The sequence below is a fragment of the Bactrocera tryoni genome, chromosome 5 (assembly GCF_016617805.1).
Source record: "Bactrocera tryoni isolate S06 chromosome 5, CSIRO_BtryS06_freeze2, whole genome shotgun sequence".
NCBI lineage: Eukaryota > Metazoa > Arthropoda > Insecta > Diptera > Tephritidae > Bactrocera > Bactrocera tryoni.
In genome coordinates, this window is record NC_052503.1 from 77,503,700 (window position 1) to 77,520,496 (window position 16,797).

Consider the following 16,797-nt stretch of genomic DNA (forward strand, 5'->3'; position numbering starts at 1 on the left):
CTTCTGTCCCCCCTCTCACGCCAACAGCAGCACCAGCTAAGAGCGCTCGCGTATAACACTCATGTGTCGTGCCGAAGACGCTTCCGCTTCCTTCCTGTCTACCTAGCATGAATGCCAGTCGACTGCCGCGCCGCCGAAGCACACCGGAGTCGACGAAATGTGTGCAAGTAACACAGTCCCACAACAAGCTGGTCTGGGCGGAGACGCATCGGTTTAGTGCCAACAAAATAATAGCAGCGTAGACGAACACATTGTGTATGTATGTGTGCGCATAAGTGCCGTACACTGGCGCAATAGCAGAGCTTCCGCCGCTATGTGCGCTAGCAAGCCAACGATTTCAACGATTCCGTTTCATTTAGCTAGCGGACGCAACGCGAGTTTCGGCTAGCAGTCGATGGCATGCACCAGGTATATTGCGTTGGTGTGTCCGTGTGTGCGCGACAAGTGGCGTGCCGTGGCATGTAGCAATATAGGCGCTGGAAATCGAGTGGAATACACTAGAAGTCAGCCAAGCTAGCATGGCCAGGGTGGTGGTTGCAGCGACGACTGCATGTAACGGTGTACGAAGTGGTGTACGAACTGTTGTGCAAATTTGCCGTATTTGTGCGAGTTACGTGGAGGTATGTATGGCAAATAGCGAAATATAACGCTGCCACAGCAATGAGGACGCGCCAAGTACAACCAAACGACAGAATTTTTGAGTTCTAACCTCGGTATTTGCGGGTCAAATAGCATGTTGGAGTAACACACGTTAAAAAATATTAATATATTATTATTATAAATACGAGTATGTGTATTTCTAACTTTTTAAAGCTGCGTTGAGGTATCCTTCCAATCAGTGCTAAATGAGACAAGCTTAGTGCTAAAATGTATAAAATTTGATCAGAGTTGTTCTACATAAGCACAGGGTATTTTAAGTTTGTCACCAAGTTTCAGGAAGGAAAACGTCTGACCCCATCCTCAGAGAACTTTCCTCACTGGCGTAAACTTCTACACATGGTTCTATTTACCAACCGTCTGAACCTGACTAGCGTGACGAGCTGAGCTGATTCAGCCATGACCGTTTATCTATCCGCAAATTAGTATCTCAGTTTTTGAGCTATCGCTGTGAAATTTCGCACACTTCCTTCTCTACACTTCCCATTTGTCGAAGCAGCCTAAATTGGTCTCTACAGCATTTAACTGGCATACAAACTGATCGATTAAAACCAAGCCATTATATGGAAAATTGTTTTATTTGAAAAAATATCTTCATGAAATTTGGCACATCTTATTTCTTAAAGCAACGATAAAAAGCCTGAAAGAATTGTTTATATCGGACCACTATAGCATATAAATAGCTGTCATACAAACTGAACAATCATAATTAAGTCTCTGTAAGGAAAACCTTTTTATTTGACGAGATATCTTCACGAAATTTTCTAAATATTATTGCCTAAAGCATTGCTATAATATCAATAAAAAACTTTCATATCGGTCCACTATATCATATAGCTGTCATACAAACTGAACGATAAAAATCAAGGTTTTGTATGAAAAGCTCTTTTAATTGACAAGATATCTTCATGAAATTTGGTATGGATTAATGCCTGAAGCAAAGATAGAATCTCCAAAGATCTACTCGTATGTAGCTGTCATACAAATATTCGTTTTAATTCAAACACCACTGTACTGCAGCAACTGTGTACTTTTGCTTTACCTTTTGCGATAATGCATTTTGTAGATGTTAAGTTAGGGACTTAACAACAAAATCGATGTTCTTAATATGCTTTTTTCTGTATTCCTTTGGCTTTTCAATTTTAAAATTTTTATAATGTTTACATATCATTTTCCATAAAAACAGTCCGGTTTGCAGCATCATTTGTTTTAACATCAAAGTTTTTATTATCAAATATTATAAGTATAATACAATTTTGTTTTGTTTCGTAGCGTTGCACTCGAAGTGCGAGGATTACTGTCAGATTTGATGGCATATTGAAAATTTAAATAGCATCAACAACAATAAAAAGTGCTGCGAATAGCAAACATGCTTTGCGGCATTATAAAACATGCATATTTTGCACAATCAACGGCAGAGCATAGCACATACTATACATGCATAATAACGGCATAAAAAACTACATAAATGTGCTGATTTTTATTGATGTATTGTTAGGGGTAGATATGTAACATATATGTATATATGTATGTTTATCCTCCCTCCTTTTTACTAAGCAAAAATTACCACATAAATCTCTAAAGAAAATAAAAATTGTCATATTTGAGCAAGGTTTTAATTTGCCAGCTTTAATATTTGAATTCGGTTGGATTTGCACTTTTATACAGCTGACAATATTAAAATAAATACAATTATTTTCATTCGAATATATTGCCTGCTTTTGTTAGAAAAAAACAATTTATTATTTTTCCACTCAGTACTTACATTCCATGAGTAGTAGTAGTTTTGGTACAATAAAATTCGGCATGTGATTATTGTCTCTTAGAATTTAAGTGTAATCTGCCCAATCTACAATAAGGAAGACCCCACAATATGCGCCAACTACCGTGGAATAAGCCTGCTCAACATCGCATATAAGGTACTATCGAGCGTTTGTGTGAAAGATTAAACCTCACCGTCAACGAACTGATTGGACCTTATAAGTGTGGCTTCTGACCTGGAAAATCATTAACAGGCCAGATATTCACCATGCGCCAATGCTTGGAAAAGATCCATGAAAATAGGATCGAAAGCCGCTCTCGACAGTGCGAAAAGAAGCTGCCTTTAAGCCGCGATGTCTGAATTTGGTATCCCCGGAAAAACGAATACGACTAGTTATAATTAACTGACGTTCAAGAGTCTAACCTTGAGTATGATACGTATACACACTTTTTAATGTTCAAATCTAGTTGTTTTGTGGCACTAGATAGCTTGTCGATATCGCTCTGGAAAACATCGGTGTCTTGTTCACTAGTTATCGTACTAAATATCTTCAAATCATCTGCATTAAACAGATATTCAGACTGAAAGTTATCACCAATATCGTTTACAAAACGATTAAATAGAGTTGGACCTTGGTGTGATGGGACACTTCTGAGCTCAAATCATGCTTGGTAGATAGCTGTCAATCAACTTTAACTTGAAATTAGCTTCCAATTAGGTCTGATTGGATTCATCTTGCATTATATCGAATGCCGTATCTGCTTAGTTTATTTAGAAAGATACCGTAGTCCACCCTATCGAATGCTTTGTTGAAGTCCGTGTGGACGGTATGAACGGTCTGACTGTTGTTTAGGGCTTCGTATAGATAACTGCCGCAAATAGATAAATTGGAAGTTGTGAACCCGAAACCGTGCTGTTTGCAGGTGATCATATTTATTCTTAAAGAATGCAGTGAGTTGAGGAAAATCTATATTTTCAAAGAGTTAAGCCAGTGCGGATACTATATAAATTAGTCTATAGTTGGAGTCATAAGACCTGGGACCTTTCCTGTAAAAAAGATAGAGATAGGAAGATTTCCAAGCAGTTGGGAATATACCATTTTCGAGTGAGAAACTGAAGGGGAAGATTCTCGGAAAGCCATCCGGTCATATATAAGAAAAATAAACTTTCATTGCCACAAGAAAAAAGTGGCGTTAGAAAAAAGCTGGTCACAAAATATTCGCTTTAATATTAGTACTAAGTGGTGGATTTGTTTAGTCGGAGCTGCCACAACTTTAATAAAAACCTAGCTGCAATAGCCACAAAATTGATGATACTGGCGCACAAATGATTTGCATTGCTGCTTAACCGGCATTTGCCACACTTTTTGTTGCTGTGCTTGTACGCGGCTCTGAGCTGTCGACTTTTGTTGGCGTGTTGCAAATGCTACTTTGGCTGTACTTTAGTCAAATACTGAGGCACATAAGCCAATGCCTTGCCAAGCCAACTGTGTGCAGCACCCTACAGCGGCCAAACAGTTACTGCCTGCATTTGTTGTTGTGGCTGTGCCTGTGTCTTGTCTAGCAGCTTTTGTTTGGGCGTTGACTTTTTGACTGACATGTGTGCAACTGTCTACTGTTGCTGTGATTTGTTGCAAGTTTGCACTTATTGCATTTATTTCATTTGCTGTTAACTGCTGACATTTAAAAATTATAGTAAAAATACCAACAGCAAAAGGAACAACAACAAACAGACACATACACACAGAGATGCGGCATGCAACATGCAACATGAATTTGTCGAATTTGTTGCAGTGGCAGTAAACATCAGCTGCGTCGACAGCAACTGCTGCAATAATAATAAAGACACCAACATAAACAACAACAATTACAACATATTATACGTTGATATATATTTATGTGGATATATGTAAATTACAAAGCTTATCTTCTTGGATATGTGGGCTGAACAGATATATATCACTTTTGAAGCATAGCTACCACTCACAGCTACGCTTGGGTCCGCGTGCCTAGCTGTGCTTGCCGTCAGACAAATATTTGCCGTTACGCCCACTTCCCACTGTTTGTTCCTGTGTGTGTGTGTGTGTGGGTATGCATGTGTGTAACTGCGGTTGCCCTTTCGTCGGCAATGACTGCAATTTGTGTCATAATTCATTTATGTTCGCTCACCGGAGATATTGCCGAGCTCCTACGATGCAGTACGTGATAAAAATGTTTACGCCTGTTTGGTTGTGCGTTGTTGCTGCCGCTTTTGGTCAGACAAGTCAAACAATGCAGTGTCAACCAATAAGAGCTTAAGCTTGACTGCACAACAATATTTCGAATATACAAACATAGTGAACGCATGCATGGCGAAATAAATATCTCAGCTAATATATAGGTATATATGTATAGTATATATGCAAGTATGATTAATGATTTTATTTTTTTTTTAATATATAGAATGTATATATGCGGAATAGTCCTTAATTTTTTGAACTATTAATCTGAAATTTCGCACACGTCATTTTCTCCTGAAAAAGCTGCACCAATATAGCATATAGCTGCCATACAAACTGAACGCTCCAAAATATAGTTCTTGTATGAAAAACTTTTTTATTTGAGGAGATATCCTTATGAAATTTGGTATTAACTATTACCTATAGGAACTACACATTATGCAAAAAAAAATGTTCAAATCGGATTACTATAACATATAGCTGTCATACAAACTGAACGAACAAAATTAAGTTCTTGTATGGAAAACTTTTTTATTTTAGAATATATCTGCACAAAATTCAACACAAATTTTTATTCAAAATATTGCTTTAATATATCTGAAGAAATTTTCCATATCGGATTACTATAACATATAGCTGCCATGCAAACTGAACGATCAAAATTAAGTTTTTGTATGAAAAGTTTCTTTTATTTGACGAGATATCTGCACGAAATTTGGCTAAGAATATTACCCGAGGCAACTCTACATTATCTCAAAAAAATTTCTAGATCGAACTACTATAGCATATAGCTGTCATACAAATTGTTCAATCAAAATGAAGTTCTTCTATGGAAACTACTTGCTTCGGTGCAACCAAAAACCACGTTTTTTTATTTTTGTTTTTTTTTTTTGATTTTTGTTGTTCTACACACTTCGGCACATTTCGTTTAATTCCACCAAAGCACTGTCTTGACACTTGACAAGGGATAACTTGACACATCAAAGACTCACTTATTTCCTTAGAAACGAGTGATAAGTATTTTGGCAACTATTTTATCCTATTTTATCCAGTTTTCGACACCACCTCACCTACAACGCAGTACGCAACGTGGCATGTCAACGGAAATTTGACATTTCCATTTTGCTATCAGAGCTAACACTTGTACAACCATGAATATTAGAAACGAGTATATGCATTTATACTTGGCACTTGTCAGTATGATTCCACAAAGTTTGTGAATATAAACACACTGCAGGCACTGTATGTTTACGAAATATCAATATTTTAGTCAGTGTGTGCTTTACTATCATGTCTACCGTTGAGCCTTTTCGTCTACTTTGCTTGAGTATTTGGCAAATTGACCATTCTCAGCCAGTTTCACACAACGCCGTATTATGCTAGCCTCCTCGCTCACTCACCGTTGTGCAGTTGACTTCTCAACATTGTATTATCGGTTTATTGTTTGTCATTTCCTATAATTCCATTTGCATTTGACAATATAATACAATGACAGCTGTAATAACAAAAACAAATAAACAAAATCCCAAGCACATGCAACACAGCGCTACAAATCACTTGGAGTCTAGTGTGGCCAAGTAGAGTTTCGGCCCACACGACGTATACGTGACGAATTCTAGCTTACTCACACACACACACACACACACACCGTGGAACTCCGCATGAGTCCGTCTGTGCATGGCAATGCAAATAAAATTATTGCTGATAGCATTGCTAGTTGACTTTTAAGTAGGTACATACAAAGCGACAGCATTTCAATGAAGCATTCGCTCTGCTTGTGTCCAAAGGTTGTCACAACTCACAAGCACAAGCGCAAGGTATTTCACATACCGGCTTGTTCAATCGGTCAATACTTGTGTATGAAAAATGTATGAAGGTCGCTTATTGTGTGAGGAAAATGTCTTGCTATAGCCTTTGTGCCACTTTTCATCGTTCATGACCGAATTCACGTAGGTGGCAGTGCCACCCGGTTAGTCAGTCAGGCTTCTAGTTGAATGTTTCAGTCGTTCGTAAGGAATTCTTATGACTTGCTAACATTTTTGTCTGCCAGTAAAAGGCAAATTAAAATTTCTTCCACTTTTATGGTATGTGGTTGAGTCTCGCCTTCGCCTTTAGCTGCCACATGCCCTTTTTTGCGCAGAAATTAACTTTTTGTCTTCGATTTTCGTCGATTTCGACCTCGAATTAAATTATGCTTTCAGGTTTTTAGTAAAATTAACTTTACTTCAAACGAATATTTAATGCTTTTCAATTAAAAAGGGTAAGTTGGGTTGGTTGATTCATTAGCTATGTCGACGCTAAGCTGAACAGCTTGTGTTTTTGGTGAATGAGCACCTAAGAACAAGACTTTAAAGTATAGTTATGCAGGGTCGTACAGAGAAAACAGGAATACGGGGAGAATCAAGAATGCGCTTTCACTAATACATTGATTTTTGGCGAAAAAATCTTTAAAAATTGTTCCAGAACACTAAGAGCCGCCCTGAAAACTCCAGGGTCGGTAGAAATTTGCTCCGATATTTACACTATCGCTTCACAGTATGTATTTATATATATATATATGTGAACAAGTACGAAAGATATAAGTTCGGGTCTAACCAAACATTTTAGACTCCCGTAAGGATCAAAAGCGAGTAAATACTTTCAGGTGTTGGGAAAACTTTAAACTAAACTACAGAAAGTATTGCACTGATTTCATCCATTTTAGGCAACTGAATGTTATTAAAAAGTAAAAAAAGTCAACCGGAAGTTTAAAAACTATTTATATAAAGTAAATGGGAGCGAAGAAAAGTATTGACCCGATTTTACTCATTTTCGGTACAAGGGCTAGCTGTCGTCACAAATAAATTCGGTAAAAAAAAGCAAAAATGCACGCCTCGAACTGATTTTCGGAAGGATAGGGGTATATTGCCCCGATTTTACCCACTTTCGGTCAACGAATGCTGTTATCTCAAAAATATTATTCTCGACTTGATTTTCGGTAAAAAGAAATCAGCTTTATGCAGTGAGGTTCCAATATTTGGTGTCTGGGTAGTTAAAATAAAAGGCGAAGAAAAATATTGCCGCGATTATACGCAGTTTTGGTTTGGTTTGGTTGATTTTCGGTAAAAAAAAAAATCAGACATATCTACTGAGGCCCACATATTTGGTGTCTGGGTTCTTGTAAGGGAAGGCTAAGAGAAATATAGACCAGATTTTTACCCATTTTTGGTCCAAGGTATGCTGCGATCTCAAAAATATTATCTTCGAATTGATTTTCGGCAAAAAAAAAATTTGCAAAATTCATTAGGGTCCACATATTTGGTGTCTGACTCCTTGCAAAGGAAGGCTAATGGAAATATTAACCTATTTTACCTATTTTTGGTACAAAGAATGCTAAAATCTCAAAAATATTATCCGCGTTTTGAATTTCGGTAAAAATTCTTTTAATCAGCTTTATGCACTGTAGTTCACATTTTGGTGTCTGCGTCTTTGACGAAAGGTTTAGTGGCTCAAACTATGTTTCGATAGCGCTGTAATTTAATTCATGTTCTACTTATCTGTGTCTTTGAAGGGAAAGGCTAAGTGAAATATTGACCTATTTTACCAATATTTGGTCAAAAGGATTCTGCCATCTCAAAAATATACAGTCTTCAATCAATTATCTTATTTAGAAGATCGCTTCTCCAGTTCCTGAAATCTTGAGCACCGACTATTCAAACTATGTTTCGAGAAAAATACGATCACGATCCTGGCGGGCCGCTCTTTCAAAAATTTTATCACCAACACTTTGTTTTGCGATTACCTTGAAACTTTGGAAAAATATGTGAGGCATGTCATAGGATTAAAAAAATAATAAAAATAAAGAAATAAATTTCGCTCCGCTACATTTTGACATGCTTCCAAATTTTAATAAAATTGCAATTCATCATTACACATTATTAATCAATCACAAAATTTGCTTTAGTACACTCAAAAGCTCTTTAATATACATAATCGACTTTTTATGCCCCTAAAACCCACACTGAACTCCCGCCGTCTTTTGAAATTTATTACTAAATCATCAACAAACGGTTTTTCGCCAACAAATTGGCGCTGGCGACATGACTTTTCGACTGTGACGATTGACATGAGCGTGGGACAATCGTCGCGCACTTGCAAAGCAATCAGAATCAACACCTCGATTACCTGCTCACCTCGTGCGACTGTGGCCCACACCGAAGCGCCGGTACTTAGCCGCAAGAAAGTAATCAATCACATTGCTCGTAATTATCGATAATCCAAAACTCATGTAAATGTCATTACAAGCAACAATAATCATCGATCAAAGAGTGTGAAAGCCCCACGTACCGCTGAACGAGTTGCCACACCGCTGGCAAAACACCTCACAGCTGGAGGGCTTTTCTCGCTAAGCTCATAGCACACTGTTGACACAATAAATTACGAAGGGGTGAGAAAACGGTGTGATACGCGGGGATGTGTGTGTAGTGCCTGCGCTCTTGAGTGCGAGCAGACTTCATACATTTTCAGCTGCAAAACATTCAATGTCTAATTATTATTGCATAACTACAGGCGCTAAACGTCAAATTAAATGAAATGAAGCACGCATGCAAATGTGTATCTGCCAACTTTGGTGTATGAATTGCAATGTGCTACACCGCAAATCAGCACACAGCCTATAACGGGCAGCATGGGGCGTATGAGTAACGGCGCATAAGCATGCAAGCAGCAGCGCCACTGATACGTTTATGTATTGCCGCGTGCGAGCTGGAGTATGGCGCGAAAACAAAAACATAAAACACAGAAGCGCTTATGTAATTAAGTACATAAACGCCTGATTTGCGCTACCGAACACGCGCCGAAAACTCAACAAGCTTAGATACTTCTGTGCCACCAATCACAGCTGTATTCGTAAATATGTATAAATGTGCGAAAATGTGCGGCTATAATTAATCAACGTTGAATAATTTGTATGCGTTCGAGGTATTAGCACGAAGACAGGTGATTCACACTGCCTGCCGCAACAATTTTCGCTTACAAAAATGCTTTATTCTAAATATGAGTGGCGAATATATATGCACTTGTGTAGTTTCTTCAAGTCAGTTTTAGAGATATCGATCTGAAATTATGCACACGTTCTTTTCTTTCAAAAAGCAGCTTATTTGTCTGGAGCCGTCGATATTGGACCACCGTAGCATATAATTGCCATACAAACTGAACGATCGGAATGAAGTCTTTGTATGGAAAACTTTTTTATTTGACAAGATAGTTTCACGAAATTTCGCATGAATTATACTCCAAAGCATTGCTTCAATACACGAAGATATTTTACCGATCGAATAACTATAGCGTATAGCTGCCACACAAACTGAATGATCAAAGTTAAGTTCTTGTATGAAAAACTTTTTTAATTTACAAGATATTATCACGAAATTGTGTAAGAAGTATTGGCTATGGCAGCGCTTTAATATACTAGGGCATTATTCAGATCGGATTACTATAGCATATAGCTGCCATACAAACTGAACGATCAAAATCAAGTCCTCGTATGAAAACTTCTTTATTTTGTTGGGTATTATAGCTTTGTGGCAGCCGAAGTACACTTTTTTCTCGTTCTCTGCTAAAATTATGGCATAAGTTCGAAACTTTTTGCTAACCAACTTAAAGAGGTGCCGACTTTCATGCGCATTTATTGCTGCCATTCTTATTAAATATCAACAATCCAGTGTATAAGCCTTACTTAAGTAAAGGAAACAAAAGACGAACAAAATTTTAGTAACATTCATGTCTATAGAATATGAAATGTACCGATCATCTACCGTAATTTCGTTTGCAATTATTTAAAAAATTCTTTATCTAGCAGAAATTACAACAAAAAGCAACGAAAAATCGTTTACTAATAATTCAAAGCATATTAAAGTTGCAATTTACTTACGGACTCACTGAGAAACACACATTTTTGTAAAAATCTAGTTATTGAGCAACATGCACTGCTACAACAACTTAATATTTCCAGGTGTGTTGGCTTGTGTATTGGCGCCCGTCCGTATGTCGGTGTGTCATGTGTCGCTTACGAGTCGAATTATTTAAACATGTAATCCCTGCATAATGCCCTGTAACTTAAGTTCATTTCTACGCTTTGCCAAAAGCGCTGTTCATATATATATAAATATGTATGAATGTATGTATATATGTAAGTATGTGTGACTAGTTTGTTCTACCTCCCATAGAAGGGCAGCATTTTAACGCAATTCGGCGTGAGTAACTAACTTAAATTACTCTGCAAACACTATACACTATGTTCCCCTCCGTAATGGCCAACTGTATTCAGTCGCTATTACCGTTATTTGCTTACATACATATACATATATGCATATATGCATGTATATGTGCAGCTGCATTTTCATGCTCTGCCATAGCTGCCTGCCAGCTGTAATCCCTTCATGCCGCAGCCATTATTTTATTTCATATCATCTTTTATTTTTGTCTAATTTGTATTGCACTTTTGTCCAAAACCTTTTTCGGTTTCATTGTCTCTAAAGCTTTTTTCACTTACAAACGTATGTTAATACATATGTATGTACATATATATAGGTGTGCACATACATGAACGCTTATTCTAAAATTTCTATTTCTATTTGTAGTTTGCGCTACAGCCTCACCGCATTGCAGTGGTCTTTCATGTATGAATATATTTTCAGTTAAATATATGCATTTAAAGTCTTAAAGGCTTCATTTCCGGCCACAATATTTTTCAACTGCGCAAGGGAAGAGCTTACTGCGCTGCTGGCATTTCAAGCGGCATTTCGGTATTCGCCGCTTAACGGATTTTAGACTTTTGAAAAATGTCCGACTGTATAACGGCTCATACTATAACGCAAAAGAATGCGATACCAGATGCTTTTAAGGCCGGAGCAAATTGGGGCATGCGAACTACGAGTTCGTGCCGAATTTCGTGAAGATATCTCGTCATATAATAGAGTTTTATTTACAAGGACTTGATTTTGGGAATTAAGACAGACGTGGGACAGTCAAGAAGGAAGCGTTGAGTTGTTTCCAACTCATTTTTCCGCACAGCTTCTGCAGATGGCATCTGGTAGGATTCCCAGCCTTACTGCGTGGACACCAACAAGACGATGGCTTGTTAAAGGCCCCAAAACTAGGCACAGGTTAGTTTTATTGAGGGCAAAGATATCACCAAATCTCTTGGGATCCATCTTGGCCCAAAAGGCCTTCGCGACAGCGTATGTAACGATGGTGACCCAGCGCTGGCCAAGCTGCCGTGAAGCCCAGCTATCTAGTAGTAGAACACAAGAGGATACGGGAACAGCAACCCCCTCTAAATCTGAGGATAGCGGTTCTAGAGTGCCTTTTCTTGCTACCTCATCACACCAGTCTAATCATAAAGATCCCGCTATTGATAAGGCGGTTAAGAACTCCTTGAACAGCTCTGAATGCACTGTTAATGATTTCAAGGCTAGTATCGCCGCTCTGCTATGTAAGGGGATGGTCAATTTTCAGAATTTTTTTTTTCAGAAGCTGCACTCCGGGGCTGCAAATCTACTACTACCTTAATGGCTGCAACCTTGGCCTGGAAAACACTGCAATAATTAGAAGTCTGCAGCTGGAGGTGATAGAGAGACCCTTACAGCAAACTCCTCCACCAACCTTCACCCAAGCTTTGACCCATCCATAAAGAAGCTCACTGCACCTTTCCTCCAACGGCTTCTTTACACCCACAAAGCGATTCCTTATGTACCAGCCCATCAGTCTCTTTAGAGTTTATAGTAAAAGAAGGAGGGGCTGATGGACTTGAAGTCCATCGTATGTATGCCTTACTATGCTATAGTAATCGAATATGAAAATTTTCTTTAGATATCGAAGCGCTTTATGAGGCAAAAATCCATACCAAATTTCGTGAAGTTATCTCAACAAATAAAAAAGTTTTCATACAAGAACTTAATTTTATAGTTCAGTTTTTATGGCAGCTATATGTTATAGTGCACCGATACCGGTTTTGACAAATGAGCAGCTCCTTGTGGAGAAAAGCATATAAACGAAATTTCAAATTGATCTTTCAAAAACTGAGGGACTAATTTACTAGTATATAGAAACGTATAACGCTGCTCATTTATGCCTAAAAGTATGCAACATGCTCTATAAACTGTGTAAAGTTTATTCATTTCCATTAACTAAGCTATATTTGACAGTAAATTAATAACCATTGCATATGCACTTCTGCCATAATAATTTCATTACATTTCAATTTGGGAATATGTCGGTCTGCTGCCACAAGGTTTGACGTTAGTTCCATAGCTGTTGGCCTTTTTGCGCTGGCTTGTCTTCCAACCACATTTATGAAGATATGTAACTAGTTGTAAGCGCACTGGGAGCATGCTGAAATTGTGTCATTCATTGTCGATGTGGAGCAATCAACGTGCATTGTCTGCGTAATTGATACCTAAACAACGCTCAAGGGCAAGAGCAAGTGCAAAAACAACAAGAGCAATAGACGCCATGTGAGCAGTTGCAATTGTAATAAGCATAGATATAAAGCTTACATGCCAACCAAACCTTGGCCACTAGTACGCGCAAAAGCAACAACAACACGCTACTGCAACTACACATACTGACCTCCCCTTAGAATGCACCCTCTTAAAGCAATCACTAACCGGTTATTGCCAAGAAAATTGCACCGACTCTCGCATTTGCCATGCGAAACAAAGCCAACGCCGTTGAAGACTGGCAAGGAATTGGAGGCGTAAAAGCGAAAATGTCAACGAACGCAATGTCGGCGACGAGGACAATGGCAGTCAGTCAGTCGCAGCTGCAGCCATACCATTTCCTGCCAGCTTTCCTGCAGCCGACGACGGCTCAGCAGCAAAGAACAATGCAAGCCAAGCGGCAAACACACACACCCAAGTTGGTGTGGGAGAGAGAGAGAGAGGAAGAGAGAAAGAGAGCGCGCTACTAAGTATGCTGAAGGATTCAGGAATCAACGTTTCACAGTTTCCAGCCGGCATGTGCAATGTCTTGCTAAATTTATGTGTGCGCTCGCCATGTAAATTATTAACACACAGTGATAAGGCATTACAAAGTGCTGAGTACAGCAAGGAATATGTGAAGTTAAAAACAGACAACAACAAAAAACAAAAGCGATACAATTAAATAATATACAGTTCGTATATGGTCATAGTAATAAGCTATTTGTATAGCGCAGAAGAATGCGGTCTCGTAGAGGCATGTGTAGTAAGTACGCCTGAGTAAATGAGTAGGTTTTGGTTTGTGCCGCATGGCGTAGCTTTAATTGTGATTCCTCGTAGTGGGTGGCTGCCTTTGTAACAACAACAACTGTAGCAACGCTAACGGTGAATGAGGCAGTGTAAGTGCAACAACAAAAACAACTTTACAATTTTGAATGAAAAGCTCTACAACCGCGTAGTGCGCGTGCATGTCTGAATATGTACATACATATAAGGGTGAGGCGGCAGAGTTGTGGGGTGTAGGGTGGCAAAGCAATGAAAGAGAGAGGGAGAGAGAGAATTACTTTTCACAATTACGTTTTTCTACAACCCATACGTGTAGCGAGTAAAACTCTACAAGAATAGCGCGCTCTATTTACTATTTGCAGAGCGCCGCTCTTTGGAGACTTTCTCTCCATTGTCGCCAACGCCACTATTGACACCCACCGCCAACGCCACAGCGCGCTAACGGCACTTTGCATTCAACGATTAAAAAGCACGAATGTTGGTAGACTGTTGGCAGTCTAAAAAAAATGCCTTAAGACAGAAAAAAATTCCTTCGGGGTCTAAGGCGGCTAAGCGCGCTGAGAGTTGAGAAAAACGAGCAAACTTATGAAATGAAGCGGCTTTAATTGCAAGCGCTCGATAGCCAAGTGATAATAATAAAAATGCGATATTTTTTGTCAACAACTATGAGCAAAATATTTTTTTCTCTAGGCAAACCAAGCTCGCGCTTTTAAGTTTGCTGCGAACTGAGCGTAGACAACACATATGTATGTATGTAGGTATGTAATGGAGGGAGATTTTACAATAAATTTAGATGTAGAGCGTCACTTAAAATGCAAAATAACGTAACACCACTTTTCATAAATTTACATGCAGAAGAAAAACGATATAATAGAACCACTAAAATTTAAAAAAAAATTTGACTTTTGGTTATGAAATGGTTACATATTGGTTATCATACACTTGTATTGAAACAAAATTAGAGTTTTTATTACAAAATAGTTTTATATTTGTTATTATACACTATTATGAAATTTGAGTTTTGGTTATCAAATGGTTATATATTGGTTATAAATTGGTTACATATTGGTTATAACCATATGCTACGTATATAATATGACGTAGTGAATCATAAGCAATAAAAACCTCCATTTAAATTTTTTTGATAATACGTTGTTTTGCACTTTAGGTGACGATATATACATATGTATATGCATATGTATGTATATGTATATAGTAAACCTTTAATAAAATCTACTTACATTTTTTAGCCAAATGTTCGTTGTTTACATGCCAACACCACGTTGTTACTCAAGGGCCTTCACAGACAAAAAAAATGTGTCAACAAATATTTTCAATTAAACACTTTGCACTATCACAAATTTTTTGGATTAAAATTACCAAATTTTCTATTTTTGTTTTTATTATTATTGTTTTTTTTCTTTTTGCTTTCCTATTATTATTATTATTCCGTCATAAATAATCACACAGCAGGCATGCCGTGCACAGCGCCTGCGCAATTTTTCGCTACTGCGCCACTTTCAACACGCTTCCTTCAGGCACACAACAAGGAAGAGGAGTCCCGACGCCAACGCCGACACACAAACGCGAGCTTTTTTAAGTGCCTTTTGTGCGTGTGTATGCGAAATATTGCCGATGTATTGGTACGCCAATTTACATACTTCTACGCTCGTACATATAGAGTCGGTCGCGCGTCGCACACAATAAATTATATGCAGCAACAACAATTGCGTCTGCACTCTTTGATTTTCCACAGCTCGTGTTTTTCCGGAAGTCTCGCGACGCCGTTTTGTTGCTTCATTAAATACGCAAATTTGCACACTTCATATACAATTTCAAGCACAAGTCCAACAAATTTTTTTTTTACACAAATGCACTTTAATATTATTCACTTTATTGGCACCACTATTTGCGGGGATACGCGTCAACACCCACGCCACCACGCCGCGCGCACACACAAATCAACACAAACTTACACATTGCACCAGTCCATACACAGACATAATTATAACACTTAACACTTTTAAACCGCCGCGATGCGTCCCACGCACGATTTACACATCCTTTATCCGCGAATGTTCGCTCGCAACTGAGTTTATGCAGTGGCGCTGCAACGAATTTTAAATCTCCAATAGGCAGCAATAGCATTGGGGAAAGCTTGTATAGAGCACAGTGTGCTGGCTCGCGCACTCTTCGTGTGCGTTGTGTTGGTTTGCAGTGACGCTCTCTTTTATCCTGTGCTTGCGTTGTAGAGTAACCAATTAAGCTTAAATTAAAATGTTGTTTTTGGATGCGGGATTTTTATTTCATATGACTACTAGTCGCTCAGTTTTTGAGATATCGCTCTGAAATTTTTTACACGTACTTTTCTACTCAAGAAGCTGCTCATTTGTTGGAAACTACCGATATCGGATCACTATAACATATAGCTGCCATACAAAATGAAAGGTCAAGCATAAATTCTTGTATGAAACAATTTCTTATCTGATGAGATATCTTCATGAAATTTTGCGTAGATTATTGCCTAAAACAACGCTATAATATCCGATGAAATTTTTCACATCGGACCACTATAGTATATAGCTGCCCTACAAACTCAGCGATCGGATTAAAGTTCTTGTATGGAAAACTTTTTTATTTGACGAGATATCTTAACAAAATTTGACGCAATAACTAAGCACTAAAATAAGATGTGGAACTGTAACTTCGCACAGGGAATCGCAATAGCAAGGAGCACAAACTGACAAACTTTTTTTAAAAAGTGGGCGTGTTTCCGCCCTCTAATGGCTTTAATGTACATTTCTCCTAATTCACTTAAGCTACAGCAACCAAATTTGCTGAGTACAAATCTCATAAGAACTTCTACCGACGTGTGAAAATGGCTGAAATCGGAAGATAACCTCGCTCACTCCCCA

At 38.3% G+C, this 16,797-nt stretch overlaps 1 protein-coding gene across 1 annotated transcript in view; it reads right to left on the bottom strand.

Moving 5' to 3' along the window:
- Positions 1–15,959, bottom strand: part of LOC120777680 (beta-1-syntrophin) — a 116,972-nt gene extending 101,013 nt beyond the window's left edge. The window contains exon 1 of the mRNA XM_040109146.1: positions 15,124–15,959. The gene's annotated coding sequence lies outside the window, so the exon portion shown is untranslated. The remainder of the gene's footprint in view (positions 1–15,123) is intronic.
- Positions 15,960–16,797: the final 838 nt, after the last annotated feature.